At 42.1% G+C, this 19,435-nt stretch overlaps 1 protein-coding gene across 1 annotated transcript in view; it reads right to left on the bottom strand.

The window, feature by feature from the left end:
- LOC111955609 (protein MTSS 1) overlaps window positions 1-17,975 on the bottom strand; it is a 47,352-nt gene extending 29,377 nt beyond the window's left edge. Inside the window, exons 1-3 of the mRNA XM_023975829.1 lie at window positions 17,518-17,975; window positions 12,103-12,164; window positions 9,803-9,876 (exon numbers count right to left, since the gene is read on the bottom strand). The gene's annotated coding sequence lies outside the window, so the exon portion shown is untranslated. The remainder of the gene's footprint in view (window positions 1-9,802; window positions 9,877-12,102; window positions 12,165-17,517) is intronic.
- Between the last annotated feature and the right edge of the window lie 1,460 nt (window positions 17,976-19,435).

Below are 19,435 nucleotides of genomic sequence, written 5' to 3'. Positions count from 1 at the left end.
ACACCGTGAGAGTTAACACAAACACTGTGCTGAGTTTACTGTAAACAGTCCCAATGTGGGATTCGAATCCCACATATTATAGGCCGTCAATGTAAATAAGAATTTGTTCTTAACTGACTTGCCTAGTTAAATAAAGGTTACATTTAAAAAAATTAAGAATAAAATATATGTATATAATTAGAAATAGAACATAATGTTTCTGAGGTAGACGAGGGTAGCCTCTCTCTTTTACACGCCACCCAAGCACAATGTTCATTGGATAGCAGTGCATCCATTTCACGTTCAATGAAAACATGTTATAGCAAAAAGATTGGGGAAACAGAGTCAATCAAGAGATCAGTGACCTACTATCAACTTTTGTTTTGACCTAAATTCAACATCAGACCACTTGTGCTTTGTGAGTCTTTGTGAGTCAGTCTTGCAGCATGAAATGCCTGTGAATTATTGAACACCTGTTCAACCTTTACAAAATGTGCTGCTCCCCTGGTGACGAATAAGCTTTCCCTCAGGATCCTCTGGCATCTCACCTCTCTGTGGGCTGTTTCACGATAGGACTCCACCAGTAGACTACCGCTTTGTGTGACGACATGCTTCAGACAATGAACAATCGTGTTTAAACAAGTAGTAGTATCTCATAATGCGTGCTGCATATTTCATGACAGGTGCCAATGGCGATTGTAAGGGCTTGTACTGTTATTGCACTGGGAGAACTTCCCTCTTTCATTACCATGATACGGAGCTCCCCATACAGCTATAACCACAGATAWAGGATCAGATTCCCCTACCCCCAACCTTAACCTCAAACATTATGAACCTAAATATAATATCTGACCCTGGACCAGTTCTATCACCAACTTCTACCATCTACTCCATTGTGGCTACAGGTACCGGGCAATACTGGTCCTCGATAACAGACTAACATTTTAGTCATTTAGAGACAGCTAGGTGAGACAACCACATATCACAGTCATAGTAAGTACAATTACTCTCAATAAAGTAGTTATCAACAGACGCACGGGCGGTAAATTATGCTGTTTGATTCACGCTAACGAGCGGCGTGAGACGCAGCAGGCTTCATGAACTAATTAAAAGGGTAAAGAGGTGGTCCGGAGGGGGGGGCGTTGTGAAGCACATGAAAGAACAGACTCACCTGCTGGGTGATCTTAGTCAATAATTCAAACATGTCCTCTGGCTGTACGGTCAGCTGGGGGAGAACATGGTCATACACGCTACAGGAGAAAGGGCAACGTTGAATAGTTGAGGTGTTCAGCTATTTTCACTATCGGCTTGGTTACAAAGAAAGAATTACAGCCGCTGTTTCGTTACATATGTTGCGCGGGCTTCGCCKGCTACCAAAAATCCCACACTGGTTGCAAGGAAATTAGATAGCAAAATATTTGGGGGGGGGGGTCACAATTCAGGATATTGAATGATAACAACTGGATTTGACTAAATGCATGGACGGATGAGAGAGAAAGACAGAGCGTGTTATACCCCTCTCTTACAGTTCTTATGGTGCCATAAGCTATGGGTTTATGTCAACACTCCGGTCCTTCCTATAGGCTACCGATGGCCACTTCACACATCACAGGCAGTCTGAGAAGGCTTGTCCTTTATGTCTCAGATCTCCACTACCACCCCTCCTTCTACTAGCCCAGCCAACCATGTAAATTGCGTCGTACGCAGAGCACTGAATCTACGGGAGGCTTTTCATGTATGCATCTAGAGAGGCAGAGCACGCTCCCTCTCCTGCAAACATACTGACAGTGGATCAAGTGCACAGTGACGTCAGGGACTCCGCCGGCTGTTGCTATGCTGCATACCATGTCAGCCCGCTTGTAATTATACTATTACACTCTCAATTAATGCCAGTAGAATCTATATGGAGAGGGACAGGTGGGGATRGTTGACTTATTAACTCTGCCAGACCACACACACATTGGTACACACTCAACTTTCTTTCCTCATCTCCTTTCCTTTGTGGCCTCCGACATGTGAATGCATGGAATATGATTTTGCCTTGATGCTTTCGCCTAGCAAGTCCTTTCAGACCAGTAGGTGTGAAGGAGAGGAGATGACGGAAGGAGGATATTTGAGACTGTTTGGAACAAGTCCTTTCAGAACAGCGGCGCTGAAGGAGAGGAGACAAAGTTAGGAGGATATGTGAGATTGTTGGAACGTAGCCACCGAGTTGAGAGTAGAGTAGACACATAGCGGTCTCGTATTTCCCAGAGTACCTTATTGGACATGGGTTCAGGGGGGAACGAGCCAGCCATGACACTATAAGGATGTTTAGGCACGCAACAGGAAGAGATCTGGCCACACCATCGCCACAAACAGACTTTTCAGTGAACTGCAGGGAGAATGGACTTGTAGGCCGAGTGCAACGCCTAGGATTGATCCCTCAACCATGACTTAATTATCTAATATAATCTACTGAGGTTTCTCTAATTGAACATGTTATGACCTCGTGGTAAAAAAAAAACTCACGCAGAATTATTCAGAAGAAACAGCATCTTGGCTGTAGATTTCACCCACGGGGGAGTGGTGGGCGGGACGGGAGTAGAGCTTCGTAAAGCTAAAAAGGTTTCAGGCAAAGCTCGTGGGTTTAGAAAAGGAGACTGRGGAGACTATGCAGAGGTTTACTTTGAGGGTGCTGCTAGGTTCGTCGGCATTGACTGTTATTAAAATTGGACAGTGGCCAAAGTACCAGGCAAGTCTCTGTCTAACAGGCCTAGCTATCAGTGGTGTGAAGTACTTAAGTAAAAATACTTGAAAGTACTACTTAAGTCGTTTTTGTTGGGATATCTGCACTTTACTATTTATATTTTTGACAACTTTTACTACAGCTTCACTACATTCCTGAAGGAAATGATGTACGTGACACCCAAAAGTACTTGTTACATTTTAAATGCTTAGTAGGACGTGACAATGGTCTAATTCACTTATCAGGAGAACATCCCTGGTCATCCCTACTGRCTTTGATGTGGAGGACTCACTAAACACATGCTTCATTTGTAAATGATGTCTGAGTGTTGGAGTGTGCCCCTGGCTATCTGTAAATTATGTTTGAGTGTTTGACTGTGCCCCTGGCTATCTGTAAATAATGTCTGAGTGTTGGAGTGTGCCCCTGGCTATCTGTAAATGATGTCTGAGTGTTGGAGTGTGCCCCTGGCTATCTGTAAATGATGTAGAGGGGGACTGCCGGTGCCCCTGCTATCTGTAAATGATGTTGAGTGTTGGACTGTGCCCTGGCTATTCTGTAAATATGTTTGAGTGTTGGACTGTGCCCCTGGCTACTCGTAAATGATGTCTAAGTGTTGGAGTGTGCCCCTGGCTATCTGTAAATGATGTCGGAGTGTTGAGTGTGCCCCTGGCTATCTGTAATGATGTGTGAAGGTGTGTGTGAGTGTGCCCCTGGCTATCTGTAAATGATGTTTGAGTGTTGGAGTGTTGGAGTGTGCCCCTGGCTATCCGGAAATAAAAAACTCAAGTGGGATTTTACTCGGTGACTTTCACTTGAGTCATTTTCTATTATGGTATCTTTACTTTAAAACAAGTATGAAAATTTGATAATTTGTCCACCACTGCTAGCTACTAAGGAAAGTGAATTCAGCAAAATAAACCAACAAATTGAATTCATCCACAAAATGTGATTTGCTAGTTTGCACTGATATAAAAGAACTTAACAAAAACAATTCCACAAATCTACCCCTTTAGTGTGAAAAGTAGCACTGAAAATCCCTTGAAATGATAAAAATGCCCTGTCTTGCGCAATGCAGTAAATCTGATTTCTCCCTTTTGCAGAGATGAGATCATAAAAGCAGAAGCTGCCAAAGGAGTCCATCTGTACAGTTGATGGCACTGAGGCTTTTCCCCCTGACTGGCATGCCAGTCCTTCTGTCTGTGTGGGGACCACTCACTGTGCATCCTCTAGTGATTTGCCCACTTGCATGTGCTCCAAGGGACATAAACGAAAAGGCCTTGGCCGGCCACATCAAATCGGCTCGTGGACCGGGTTTTGAAACCGTGGGCCACCAATTGATCTACATAATAACTACATATCATCTGACGTAAAGTTTTATATACGTTGTAGTACATTTTACAATCATCAATTAGCATATGTGGATATTCACCTTTTCTAATTTTCATATTCTCAGTCGGACTTGTTTTTCAATMACCATTTTTAACAGTTGTCAGATTGGTGGAACTCCAGTCCCTCCAATCTGAACCACTGCATGTGACGTTAATGCCAGTCCTGATGCAACAGTCATTTCTCCGTACCGCTTGACCTTACAGTATATCTTAGTAATTCTTCAAACCCTTTCACCTCTGTCACCTACATTGAGGCCATTTCTTACCCTGGATCTGTTTGTGCACTGGCGTAGCACACACCCCTGCAGCCCCCGCGAGACGGGGGCCCACGAGCAAAGATTCTTGAAAGTCGGGACATTCCTTGTCTGGCAGGGACAATTGTTTTTATAGTGGAAAATAATGGATTTTGTTACATTARAACATTTACATTTAAAGGACTTTTATAATGGAGAAGATTTGTTTTGGAAATGTTCTAAATACTTTCAATATTATTAATGTCGGCTCAATATCTGGACATGTCCTTGTCCAGCGCAAAGGAGCTCATTTTCAAACTCCCAAAAAAGCTCTCTCTCTATATATATATATATATAAAAATGGGTCAATAATGGATATTAACTCAATTATCTCATGGTAGTTTCTTGCAATAGCCCTTTGTGACTTTAAAGAATATGTATCTCAAAACTGTGATTCCTAAAAGATGTGTTTGGAGATTTGGTCAACTGCATCAGAGTTGTCTAAAATCGTAAATGAATCAGGAATGAGCAGGGACAGCTACACCATAAGGACCCCTTATTCATGTCCTCATTAAATGTAGTGCAACAAGACCACTAATGGTCTGTAAAATTCTCTACTTTTGATAGATTTAAACAAACAATATTGGAATCACCATGGTCACAACCATAAACTGTCAACTCCTTCTGCCTGATAGAATATGAATTTTGGTTCAAATATGTTACATTTAATTCGTTTTTTATAGTCATAAAGCAACTGATGAAAAACAAAATGTTTGTCAACTCCGTAAAACATCAACTCCGTCAGATTTTTGTCTGACATCATTTCCGTCAGAGTGCTGAAAGATCTGATAAAATGGTTGTTTTTATTGGGGATTTTCAAATGAATAAATTTCCATATTTTACAGATGTTTGTATTTAACTTTTAGAGGCAAAAATGTCTGTTATGAGTATATGTTGTCAACTCCGTCAGAGCTTGTCAACTGCGTCACTGATGGAGTCAATATATCTTTTTTCGTATTCTGACAAAATATTATAATCACAGATCTGCAACATATGCTTAAACAATTTGCTGTGCTGGACCTAATGGATAATGTTTGCTTTATAAATGTTGTTTTATGTTCTAAATCTAATTAGCCCTGGAGCTTTTAGTAGTGCTATAAAATAAAACAAAAAGACGTTTGGTGATTTGTATACCCTATTTGAATAATCTAATGTTAGAATGAAACAATCAAGGCCTTTAAACACTTGTTGGACAATAATTGTAAAAATGAAATGCCTTTCATGGTGACTGACGGAGTTGACAAAAATCCAGTTAGTTACATTTTATGAAAAATAAATCAATAGAAGGTTGTTCCTTTACATGGTTTGATAGCTGCTACTTTGGTCTATCAAAATATATATACCTTTTTGGGTTAAAAGTATGACAAATATTTGTGGGAAAAAAAGTTTAGATTGTCCCATCTTTCAAGAATCCCTAAGCTCTAAAACAGCAACACTTCCTCTCAGCCTCATGGCAAAATGTGTAAAATACTGAAGTATGAGATGAGCTATAATACTGCACATTTTTCTCTCTGCCCCARGGGGGGCCTTGCTCGCACCTTGTGGGGGGCCCCGCGAAACTCCACTACGCCACTGTATTTGTGCTGTCTTGACAACTGCTATACTCATTGTCACGTGAGTGAGCTGGCAAGGCAGCACAAACAGATCTGGGACCAGGCTAGCCCTTTTTACCTGCAGGATCTAATTCTCTCAAAGGCAACACAGAAGGGTTGCTGACATCTGCCACAACACCCCGAGCTCTTAAAGAAAGGAATCCTTCCTGGCAGTGGGGCGCCATGGCAACCACAGCCACACAATACATAGCAAATAGGTGCTGGATGTAGAAATAGAGCAGACAGAATGACTGCGTCTCCTGGTTTTTATATAAAGACATTAACGGTGCTGTGTCAGAGGAAGTAGGCCCGGATTTAGCTGTTGAATGCTTGTCGCATACAAACTGAGACTTCAATGTGAGTGTAGCAAACATGTGTTTAGCACATGCTTTTGGCAGTGATGACTGTTCTGTAATTTCTAGTTCTATGATGCATTTAGCCGTAGAGTTGAGCGRCAAATGGCCATTAATTAACACAAAGGGCTGATCACATGATCCAACGCAAGCAAACCTCATTGAGACTGTACTGTGTTCATATCCATTGGAAATTGAAATCAAACTCCCATCACACTGAACAAGGGTGCATCAACATGAACAAAGTCCTATGTCAGGTGTCTTCACACACTGCTCTTCATAATGGTCTACTCCTATTGTCTATTGCTTATGCCGTCTCCCACCYCTGAGCTGCTAAGGACTCCTACAGCATGGCTCCAGAGGTGGGACCAGCCCTCCTGATTTCCATACTTGTTGCCATGAGCACCGGTCTGGCTGTGACTAGCTGCTGTGTGGAAGGACAGGACAGGAGCCAAGCACATATGGCCATCCGTTCGCAACGGCCTCTTTGAGACGCAGATAAATATGAAAATGAGGTGGGGGTTTAGCGTAGCCTACCGAAGGACTGTTTATCCTGGATTAAAGGTAAAGGATAGGGGTGTGGACTGGAGTAGTGTGGCTGTCTTAGTCGCTAGTTCAAACAATCTGGGAGGTGCACTGACAATTGTAGGCCTGTCCTTTAGGAACCTCATAGTTCCTCAAAAGGCTGCGCGACTGCGTAAGTGGATAATACTGTACATAACACGCATTGGAACAAAAGACGCATAAGGCACAAACAAAGGGCACAAAAGAAACAAACATTAGTGGCCTTGTGGGTTGCATAAACAAAACCGTGACTGGACGTTGTGTTGGGCCCTGACCTTACATGGTCATCATACGGGCTGTCTCACACCACACCCAGACAGTCAGACCGAGTAATGAAAGGGAAGAATGAAAGGAGGGCAAAGCACTGCTATTTTAGGTGTACTCCACTTTAGATTGAAAAATGGGCCTCCCTACACTCAGTCAATCTCCCCCGTCTAGGGACTAGCACACAAAAACAGCCAATGGCTAATCACGGTGCAGTGTGGCTAACTACGGAACCTCCCATAATGACGTTTTCATGTCTATATGACAATGTATGTTGACATGGAGAAAATACGGTCCTATCGTACAACAAAAACATCTGTAAACATACATACACTGTGGCAGACAATCTCCTCTCCTCGGCCTGTGGTTCTCAACTGGTTTTGCCTCGGGACCCAAATTGAACCAGGTTGTCTCAGTTGCGACGCAATACTCGCCAAAGTACAATCTGGAAAACTATTTTTAATGCCATACTGATATTAAAATGTAGCAATTATATGACAAGGGAACAACATTCCCACCTCTTTCATTGTCAATAAAAACATTTTGCCCATATTGTTGATGAAGAAAGTTAAACTCACTGGTTTGAGACCAACAAAAGAAATCAACCAAAATAGCGTTTCTAAACTCTATATTGAAAATACTGTGATTGAAGAAATATTGTTCAGAGATTAAATGATTTAAAAATGTAAGTACACTGACATTCCAACACACTTTCTACCTGGTTTAAGTCGTTTTTTTACTCAGATAACCGTGACCCATTCAAAACCTCACGACCCACCAGTTGAGAATCYCTGTCCTAGGCCACATTATATAATAGCCTATTCTAAAACTGGTATTGAAAGTTATGACATAGACAAACTGGATTAAGGTGCTCAGCATTAAGAAAATGCTTTTATTTAGCACTGGTGGCTATTTCCACTGTGTTGGGTTGATATTCCCAAACACCTACACAGTTGAAAGGTATTGTCAAATTTTGACCTTTCATCCTTTGTGTTGAAAGGCCTCTCACTGTGGCCTTTGAGTTGTGAGCGTCTGATTGTCTAGCTGCAATAATTTACAGCAGAGGATATGAATATGCGGAAATGTATAAATAGGGTTATGTAGCTTACGTAATGATTGCACTGAATCTATGGCAGCCAGATTCAATAGCCATTACAGGATTGAATAAAAACATGTGGCATTACAATATGTCATTACTGATGTATTGAAAAAACATGTATTTGGATTGGAATGGATAACATATTACTGAAGAATCAGAGGGGTTTTATAATGAAAGCCAAGGGAGATCAAAAAAATGCTTACATTTTACATATTGATATTAAAGGTCTGTGGGCTTCCTTGGTTATGTCATAAAACCTTGGAAATCATTGTGGGTAGTAGCCTACATATTAGAAAGGAGGGAGAAAAGAAGGAGAGGAGAGGAAAAGGAGGTCACCATTCTCACTTCACTCTGTCCACTGCCGAGTATCCCACCTTACCACTTAAAGTGACAAAAGTCTCCAAATGAAGTCCATTCTATTCAGGACATGCCCTCCCTGTGAACTTCAACTGTAAACCCTCGGAGGTGCTCAGTCTCACCACAAAACAAAGCTGCACCGTCACAGACGCGACCACAACCACGGTTCAACCGCCCAGGATGGTGTGGCCAGTGTTCTTGAACCATATTCTCATGTTAACACTTAAAAGTGTTTGATGGAACATGACAGTTCTTTAAGATGTGACACCCCTCACATTAAATGAAAAAGCTCCACTGTCCTACTGACCCTTAAATTAGCCAAGCGAAGAGTGACTGCCTGGTCGTGGCTCGCTCTGTCACCGTGACAGGCAGTGGCCATGACAGCGCTCTGTAGTGGGCAGAGAGACCAACCCGACCTGACCACAAACCCACTCTTCCTGCATCTTACAACCACTCTGTCAACAACATTAGGACCACAAATCCTGCTGATGGAAGCTTGACGTCGCATTAGATTGACAGTTCCGATTGTTGAGGGTGAGGGAGACTACTCCTTCAGAAAAACATTCATATAGCATTCGTAAGGCTGTCATAAATGTAATACACTCACTGTTACCACATAAAAGTGTGTATAGCAAAAATATTCCCCACATCGTCAGTTAGGTCATGCCTTCAGAAATGACAAGGCAGCTCCAGTTATGTTGACATTTTGCTGTTTGTTGACAAAAACACTGTCATAGTGTATTAGGATAGTGGGTATGAGGAAACATAGTTTCCAAGACATGAACATACTGTACATGCATCCATCAAAGAGGTGGACAGCTCAGTGCTCAAGTGTCTGCCAGAAAGGCAGGTTAGAGGTTAGAGGTTAACAGGAGGGTGAGTGAGCATGACTATTAGTGGCTCTTGGAAGTCCAAATGAAAGGTTAAGAGAGAGCTGTCTAAAGAGGGGCACATACATTATTACGATGTGGGTCTTTGTAAATCATTCTAAATGATTAAGACAAGTCTTATACATGTATAGAACATGAAAGACTGCAACAGCAACCAGGAGAAAACGTGATTTCCTCTGTCAATATGTGTCCTTAGCATCACGACCAGCCCCCACAATACCCCACTGCCATTCGTCCTCCAAACCACACACACACACACTTCACAGCCCCCCGACTATGAGGTACATCTGCTTACCTCTGCTGCCGGTTGCCAGATCAGCCACTTTCTGAAAGGCGTCCAGGAAGGCGGCTACCGCGACAACTGTCGTCCTGGGAGATGAGAAAGACACAGCTGGTCACCATTCTGATTATTATTGGCAGCAGAACATACAATACAACATATGTACAACATAGGCCTACAACCATACAACACCCATATTCACCATGGTTTGAATCACTTCACTAGTAGCACCATATGCGTTGGGAAAGGGGTGGACAGAGTTAGTAGTCTGGTCAAGTTGGGTCAGTGTTTACCCTACAATTATATAGGTGGGGTGGGTCCCTCCATCTACCTCTATTGCCCCCCCCCCCCCCATCCAACTAGATTCCCATTTTTTTGCATTACCTTTCATGAGTATTCACCATCTAACTATATGAAAATGTTAACCTTCAACCATCCCCGTATTTACACAATTTCAAACCCCCTTAGGTGGTAACCATAAGCAACCACACTGCATGGCGTACAAAACTATGGATAAAGGGGTCACGGTAGATTTAATCTGGATTATTGTTGAGGCTTTTTTTTTTTTTTTTTTACCTCTACGCCCTTGCATTTCTGCATTTTAAGATTACCATGCAGCCAGAGAAACAAATCCATTACTAAATTGTCTGTTCCAGCCCTCCCTGAAATTGTATAAAGTAGAGACTGACCTTTGTTGACAAGAAACTGAGCTGAAATTGAAGTCAGTAGGTAGGCAAGGTATCATCCACCAATTTGATGTTATAAATCATTTCAGGTTAGGAAAGTCAACTGAGCCACATGCTGCATGATGGTACTCTGTTGTACAATGTGCAATCAAAGGGTTGCTTTTCTCTCATTCTTAATGAAGTAACGACTATTCATTTGAGCTCAGAAAAACACAAGGCTAAGTGGATGCATGCATTCTTCGTTATTTAAAGCAGAGCATGGTTTCTTAAAGAGTGGGCATGTCTACTCTAAATTCAGATGAGCTATTTAAAAGGAGAATTTGGCCTTTTTATACACACTTTTTTTTATTTTGGATGTAAAATGGCAAGTTGTAGAAGGGTCCAGACACTTTTTTATCAATTTCACTTACCCCAACCAGCGATTCACTTCCGCGCATCCTCGTTGTGCAGTATGGGGGCTCTAAAAGGACTTACTTGGCTGTTTTCGGAGCATTAATTCATGTTTTTTTCAGAGCTGCACAACGAGGATGAGGAATCGCTAAAATAAAAGGGTCTGGACCCTTCTATAACATGCCATTTTAAAAAGCAAAATTCTCCTTTAAAATGGTGTTAGGAAAACACCCGGACTAGGTCGCACACAATTGGCACTGCAGAGGTTATGGTTATCTGCCCTTTGGCACTCCGGAACTCACTCCCTATAGCATGTAGTTGGTGCACCGTGCCACTGCTACTGTTCTAGATTACAGAGGTGTGTGTCACGTAAGCACGTACATGCACAGTGCTGTACACAGACGCAATTTTTTTTTGCTTCACACACATGCTATTGTAGACACACCATTTACCATGTGGTGAGAAAGAGCTGAAAAATAGAAAACTAGAAAAATGCATGTATTGTTTGTAATGTTAGCACGTTTCGCTTTACCTGCGGAGAGTAAAGGGTGAGACTATAGAGCTATGGATGCAAGAAGACTTGTTGAATGAGCAAAAGGCCAAGAGGCTAGGAGGAGGACATTTCCAGCTGGCTTCTGTCACATCAGTGGCAGGATTTCTCAGGAACCCTTTTCTTCCACAAACCTCAGCGGGACAAGGAAGTAAAGATGTTTTTCAGCGGGTTAACCCAGTGTAACCCTTGGCCTGAAATAAAAGCTTCTGGCGCGCTGCGCTGATCCACCACGCTGAGATAATGACTTTATGATTTGATCGTTAATCTCAGTTGATGAAAGGTTCATTAAGTTTTTCCCTTTTTTTCTTCCTTCCCTCATGACCTTCAGCTGTGACTGTGTGCAACTGTGATCCAGAAACACGCTGACAAGACCAGGGCAGGGTGAGTGTGAAATTCTAGACAGATAACAAGGAACATTTGAAGAAGAAGGATTTTTTGTTTTTGTTTCTATGAGGCTGGGTAAATGGAGTGTTGCCTTGTGTGTGTGTGTGTGTGGTGTGTGTGTGTGTGTGTGTGTGTGTGTGTGTGTGTGTGTGTGTGTGTGTGTGTGTGTGTGTGTGTGTGTGTGTGTGTGTGTGTGTGTGTGTGTGTGTGTGTGTGTGTGTGTGTGTGTGTGTGTGTGTGTGTTGTAGAGATGTGCAGTAAGTCCGTGTTTCTTTGTTGTGTTGTTTTGTTTGTTTGTTTACCTGAGCTGTGATTGTAGCTTCCCGGCCTTGCTGATGAAGTCATCCCACACTGGTTAACTGCTCTGAGGACATAAAAGAGGAACATGTGAGGACGAGGAGTACACACAAAAACATTTCTAATGCAACATGTCCACAAGCTCATGTCTGAAAAATCTCACATATACAAGAGCAACAATGGGAGAGATCAATWAAGTAAATCCATAGACCCATACTGAGATTGTAGACCCCACTCTCACTTTCAGTGTATGTAAAACAATAGCCCACAGGCAATATGGATACAGTTAGGATCAAATTGGGTTCAATTCAAAGTCCCAATACTGCATTGCGGTATCTCTGTTGAGAAAGTAGGCTAACCTGAGTGAAGTTGAACTACAGTAAACCGAAGAGTRCTAAAAAGTGGATTATAAACTGGGTGGTTCAAGCCCTGAATGCTGATTGGCTGAAAGCCGTAGTATATCAGACCATATACCAATTACGTTGGTAACCAGTTTATAATAGTAATAAGGCACCTCGGGGGGGTTGTGGTATATGGCCAATATACGGCTAAGGGCTGTATCCAGGCATTATGCATTGCGCTTAAGAAGAGCCCTTAGCCGTGGTATATTGGCCATATACCACACCCCCTTGGGCCTCATTGCTTAAATAMGCTTCAAACATCATAAGAATCCCATCGATTGAGTGTTGCCTTTGTTGTTAGTGCTAAGACCTTGAAGGCTTATTCAGTATGAGGTGCAAGAACATTGCAAATGTATATTTTTGTCATTTAGCAGACACTCTTATCCAGAGCAATTACGGTTAAGTGCCTTGCTCAGACACATTGACAGATTTTTCACCCAGTCGGTTCATGGATTCAAACCAGCAACCTTTCAGTTATTGTCCCAGTGCTCTTAACCACTAGGCTACCTGCAGCCCTAAACATTTTTACTTTACACTTTAGTCATTTTTAGCAGACGCTCTTATCCAGAGCACATACATGTTCTTACTGGTCCKCCGTGGGAATCYAACCCACAACCCTGGCGTTGCAAGCGCCATGCTCTTACCAACTGAGCCACACGGGACKTGAAATGTACCATATAGGACTGACACTACTCTTAAAAGCAGGTGACTGTAAGTTAGCCTGCCTGTCTAAAGACATGTTGGCCTCTGYTTGAAGCACCTTGTCCTCCCCTCCCAGGCCTCTAACGTCTAAATTCAGGGCTGTGGTGGTGAAAGGCCAGAGTGGTAGCTAGCCAGCTATAGTCTGGGGGCCATGCAGTAAACATCTGTCACCAGGGCAGTCTGGGTGAAGCTAACAAGGCCACACCACAGCTGGAAGGCAAGAGACCGTGGAAGTCAACAGGGAACGGCCTCTAGCTGGGAGTGACATGCTCGCTGAGTGGGCAAACACAAGTGTCTTCTTAGAGGTGTGTGTGTGTGTGTGTGTGTGTGTGTGTGTGTGTGTGTGTGTGTGTGTGTGTGTGTGTGTGTGTAAAAGTGCATAAGTGTGTCCATGACTGATGAAGAGACCTGCACAGGAATACAGACAGGGGTTAAACTACTTAGGTGGGTCAATTCAATTCCAGCTCAACTTCCTCCGCTCTTTGAGTAAATATGTGATAACACATGAACATGGTGTATTTGAGATACAAGATCTGCATTTCAATTCACTCTCTGAAAAGACTACTCAATTCAAATAACTACCCACAACCCTATTGTTTTGAACACAGAAAACACAGTAGAAAATATACACCGTAAGCCTTTTTACTGTGATAGCAATGGATCACAGCCATGAGTTGATAATGGGGCCGAACAATCACACTACGGGGCGGTGGGGTTAACGAGATAGCACACTGTCAGACTTGTCGTTGTCAAGGTGATATGTATTGAGTGATTGATTAGTGCCCTAGCCGCACTCCCCTGAGAGGAGGAATACATGTGAAGTCTGCCGTCTCTCAGTGCCTCACTCAGGCATCCTTTTGTTCATCCACGGCACTAGCCCTCCACATTGGTTACCGTGACAACACGATCGAGGCAATGACGCTGCACTTCAATCTCCCTGGCACCCATCCTTTACGTCGCTGGGCGAGGAATAACATGAAGTATGCACTGCATGAATTCACCACGCCACTCACTTATATGGCTTCGATGCGTTGATTTCCTACTGAGAGATCATCATTTTAGCATCGCAAACGGCATTTCAGATTCAATGCAGTGACTGAATAAATGCAGATCATTTAAAATGCATTGAGTCAGGCAAACAAAAAGATCAGGCTTTGACTCAGGCAACTCTAACGCATGGTGCTCATCTCAGAAATGAAATGGGTAAGAAGAACATGGCTCTATGTTCAACAAGACTTCTCATGGATCCATCAATTTATGGTCATAAACCCTAGAGCTCTGCGTTGTATCTGGTTATCTTTTCCATCCYTTTCAGTTCTATGCTTCATCTAGTCATTTCACCCCAACCCCCCAGTGAGAGGATTATTTTAGCCAGAGTGATGATCCACTCTGATTTAATATAAATACTTTATTAATAAACCAAAGTAGGCCTACATCCAATGCCCTCAATAGCATTACCTTCAACCTCAAGCCAACAGATTAATAATGTAATGGTGCTCAAACACGTATACATTTGAAGGGGTAATAGAGAATAAAGCATTATGGGCCGGTTTCCCAGACACAAACAGTATTAGGCCTAGTCCTAGACTCTCCATTGAGTAGCCGGTTTTATTTCAGGACTAGGCTTAATGTATCCAGAAAACAGATCCATGAAGTAGCACAACTCACAAATAAAACCTAAAAGTAAACCTCTATAGAACCAATTCTGAAATGATTCAATTATCACTGAATTCCATGATTTTTTTGTCATTCATACTGCAGTATTTATACTCAGTTTAAAGAATGCTTGGAGCTCAGAAAAGGCATGTAGGATTGGTTCCAGTTAAACAGATGATTGGTAATATGTCTGCTTAGAGTCTAAGCAATCAATGAATCATCTGAAGCCTTAGACAATAAGGGATGTGTGAACAGTATCTAAATGAATGATGTATTAACACACACGCACACCAACCAGCACGCTGATTCAATTTAAGCACAAACATTGGCGAGCAAATATAGGCACACACAGACAATCCCCACCCACACATGTACACATCCGCCAGCAGACCAGAGTGTAATTCCRGGTGCCCTTTGGAAAAGCCCTCCACCTACGAAAATGGTTTATTACACAGGTCCAGTGAAACCTATGTCTGAAATGGCTGTAGAAGGCTATCATGAATGAACATATTTTGCCTAATGTTAGACCATTGGAAAGCATTTGTCGTCATCAGAATCTACAAAAGTTGCCCATTTCTCTAATGTTTGTCCCATTATTTCTCTGAAACAATTTATAGTTAATGCGGAGTTGATCACATGGCTTTGCAAAAGTTTCTCAAACCAGATCATGGACATCACGGTTTTCATTTGTTTGTTTTCATCTCTATTCTCCTACATCAAATGTTTATCCGCCACCAGTGGCACGTATTCATGGATGCCAAAGGAAGCCTGGCTTCCCAAAACAACTGACCAATAAAAAAATGATTTATCTTTCGCCTCTCTGTGTTTCATCATTTTCCTTCAATTTGCAAATGGCTGAATGTATTTCACCGGAGAAAGCACCTGAGCGAGCGAAACAGCGCCCCTCCGTATGTGCAGGCCCTCTATCTGACGCTGTCTGGTCAAAACGAGTATGACATTGTTGCCGCCCGTAGCATTGAAGGCAAGGGAAGCCAGCGAGCATCGGCCCCCCTTSACAAATTTAACAGATTTAACAGAAAAACTTGAATTGTTGCATCTCGTTGTGTTGTTGTCCTCTGGTGGCTAAAATTGTCCCTTTCCTACATTAGCCATGGCTYGAGATTTGGACTTGTGGTTTTACTTAATTCTCCATACTGGCCAATGATTATAAAGGCAATTCTGATCCAATCATTCATACATTGTTGTGCCCCTGGCCTGAGAGGATGGAAGTTCAATATGTAGCTAGATGTAGAAGGCTAATGTTAACTAGGCTAGCGAGTAAGCATTTTAGCTAGGTAGCCTAGGACAACAAAAAATAAGTGTGTACTGTATGACAGAGTGATAAACTGTTTCGTCAAGAGAGGAGGATGGCGTTGGCGTTTCTCTACAAGTAGGGTGAGTCAACATGTTTTTCTACTTGCAGGAGCACGCGCACACACACACACACACACACACAAATCAGAACCATGGCTAGCCACATATTTAGCTTACGTTGATTGCCCTAAATAGTTTTTGGTATCTTTTAGTTGTCACTGTATTAGACTAAGCAGAGGTGATTTGATGAAGTTGAAATGGAAACATTAACTTGTCTGTTACTGTACATGCAATATGCTTTGTGGACTTCGCTGGACAGAGGTTGTTATCTGGTTTTGTGATAAAACAAAGGTGTGGTTGAATTTATACTTCCACTGTGTCCTCTTATTGTCTCGACCCTTTACACCTATATATCACGGTCGCAAGGCATATGAAATAACAGGTTATAGAGCAAACAACGCAATTATCACAACACATACAGTAGGTTGTAATATTGGGGGGTGGGAGGGGTCCACCACAAACCCCAAAATGCACTCAGCCACAGCTAAAGGGCAAACTTTCACAGTTCACACCCTTTTGAATTCGCCTGCCACCATTTCACTGCATTCAGTTGTCAGAGGAACAGGTGGGAACAGGTAAGAATAGGCGCGCCAACACTTTCAGGCAGACTGGAGCGTGCGACAATATGATTTTTTCTATAATTTTTTTTCTCTCTGCTTATTAGGCTAAGCATAGAAAATACAAATTGTCYTGCTTCCTTCTGAGATGACATTGTGCAAAAATAGCATTTCTTTCATTTCCAACTGTTGAGTTTATGAGAAAAGCTAAATAAAACAGATGCGTAGCCTAAATGAGTGTCACATCTCAACAGTGACACATTTTATTGCTCTCCTCAGYACAAAAGTCAAGGGGAAACCTTCAGGACATGCATTTACTGCTACTTGATTGACGTGGTTTTAGAACATTCTTTTCTAATCCATATCCTGGATCATTTAGCCTTTTATATGCAACCGTTTGTTGTCAACGAATCAGAACACACCCACCGTGCGTGTCTCGATTCTATGCAGTCCCRCCGTGAGCGCAATTTAGTAGCCTAGGCTGTACACAATAATTTGCCGGCTTGCCACTCTTTGAATTTTTATCGTATTCTGCAAAATCAAATGTAATTGCATGCCCTTTATCTATCACAGTCAATGTCATATCGATTAGGTATAACCATACGAGGGCACGTACTGCCATATCAAAAAAACGTATTATTCTTTTGAAAATTAAAATGAAGATAATACCCTACGAAAAATAAATAAATATTAAGATAAACAATGAATACATGAGTCCCCGAAGTGTTACCTTCATGTCGCCTATCACTGTTTGAAAAAGTCCTCCGAGTGCACTGCATTCTCTTTCAATGACAGTCTCCATTTTCAGCAATGTATTATCTTGCCAAAACTGTAGTAAAAATGTGTATTCTGTCCTCCAAAACTGACTGAAAAAAGAAACTCAATAGTAAAGTATATTTTAAGGGCAAATATCCTTTCAAAGACTTGCTGCAGTATCCTGTATGTAGCACACCCGAACGATGGAAAGCAAAACAGCCGTGAGATTTAAACCCCACGTTAGTTTCCACACAGATATACATTCCATGTTTTTGCTTTTAAGACCATACTGAAAGAAGAATACAAATAGGAAATACCAGTTGTTTAAAAACGTGTGATAAAAACGAAAACAATTCGAGTACTATCACGGCATAGTCGAGGTTTAATGAAGTTTCTTGCCACAGCTGACATGCGAACTGCAAGTGTTTTACCCATGCGCGCCAGCATGCAAACCTTGAGCGCGCGTCCGCGTCGCCCCTCCTTTTGAGGCTAGTACAAGGATACTGTAGGCCTACTTCTATGCATCGCGGTGCATGGATCATAATAAATTACAAAGGGTTTGGAAAAAACMAAACTTTTTTTTATATCACATCTTATACAGTAGGCCTAATCCTTAGATGTCATGCGATATTTAGATTTCACATCATTTATAGACTGAAAATTGACTGCAAGAAGCCCAAACATATATAATATTTGACTAAAACATAATCATTACAAATCTTGCTTAAATTTGTATACTATCACATATCTCTCTATATTATGAGTGGGAAAGCTATTCTATGAGAGAAATTGCCAAGAAACTGAAGATCTCGTACAATGCTGTGRACTACTCCCTTCACAGAACAGCGCAAACTGTCTCTAACCAGAATAGAAAAAGGAGTGGGAGGCACCGGTGCACAACATGATTTAGAAAGGCACTCACACCTGTCTATATAAGGTCCCACAGRTGACAYTGCATGTCAGAGTAAAAACCAAGCCATGAGGTCCAAGGAATTGTCCGTAGAGCTCAGAGACAGAATTGTGTCGAGGCACAGATCTCGGAAAGCGTAGCAAAAAAATTGTGCGGCATTGAAGGTCCGTAAGAACACATTGGCCTCCATCATTCTTAAATGGAAGAAGTTTAGAACCACCAAGACTCTTCCTAGACTGACACGCCCGGCAAAACTGAGCAAGCGGGGAGAAGGCCTCAGACTGGGTGAAGGTTCACCTTCCAACAGGACAAGACCCTAAGCACACAGCACAGACAACGCAGGAGTGGCTTCGGGACAAGTCTCTGAATGTCCTTGAGTGTCCGATCGAACATCTCTGGAGAGACCTGAAAATAGCTGTGTAGCGACACTGCCCATCCAACCTGACAGAGCTTGAGAGGATCTGCAGAGTAAAATGGGAGAAACTCACCAAATACAGGTGTGCCAAGCTTGTAACGTCATACCCAAGAAGGCTCGAGGCTGTAATCGCAGCCAAAGGTACTTCAACAAAGTGCTGGTAAAGGGTCTAAATACTTACAGTGGGAGAACAAGTATTTGAAACACTGCCGATTTTGCAGGTTTTCCTACTTACAAAGCATGTAGAGGTCTGTAATTTTTATCATAGGTACACTGTGAGAGACGGAATCTAAAACAAAAATCCAGAAAATCACATTGTATGATTTTTAAGTAATTAATTAGCATTTTATTGCATGACATAAGTATTTGATACTTAAAGAAAACAGAACTTAATATTTGGTACAGAACTTTGTTTGCAATTACAGAGATCATACGTTTCCTGTAGTTCTTGACCAGGTTTGCACACACTGCAGCAGGGATTTTGGCCACTCCTCCATACAGACCTTCTCCAGATCCTTCAGGTTCCGGGCTGTCGCTGGGCAATACGGACTTTCAGCTCCCTCCAAA

The sequence above is a fragment of the Salvelinus sp. IW2-2015 genome, linkage group LG31 (genome assembly GCF_002910315.2).
Source record: "Salvelinus sp. IW2-2015 linkage group LG31, ASM291031v2, whole genome shotgun sequence".
NCBI lineage: Eukaryota > Metazoa > Chordata > Actinopteri > Salmoniformes > Salmonidae > Salvelinus > Salvelinus sp. IW2-2015.
This window is presented reverse-complemented; position numbering and strand designations above follow the sequence as displayed.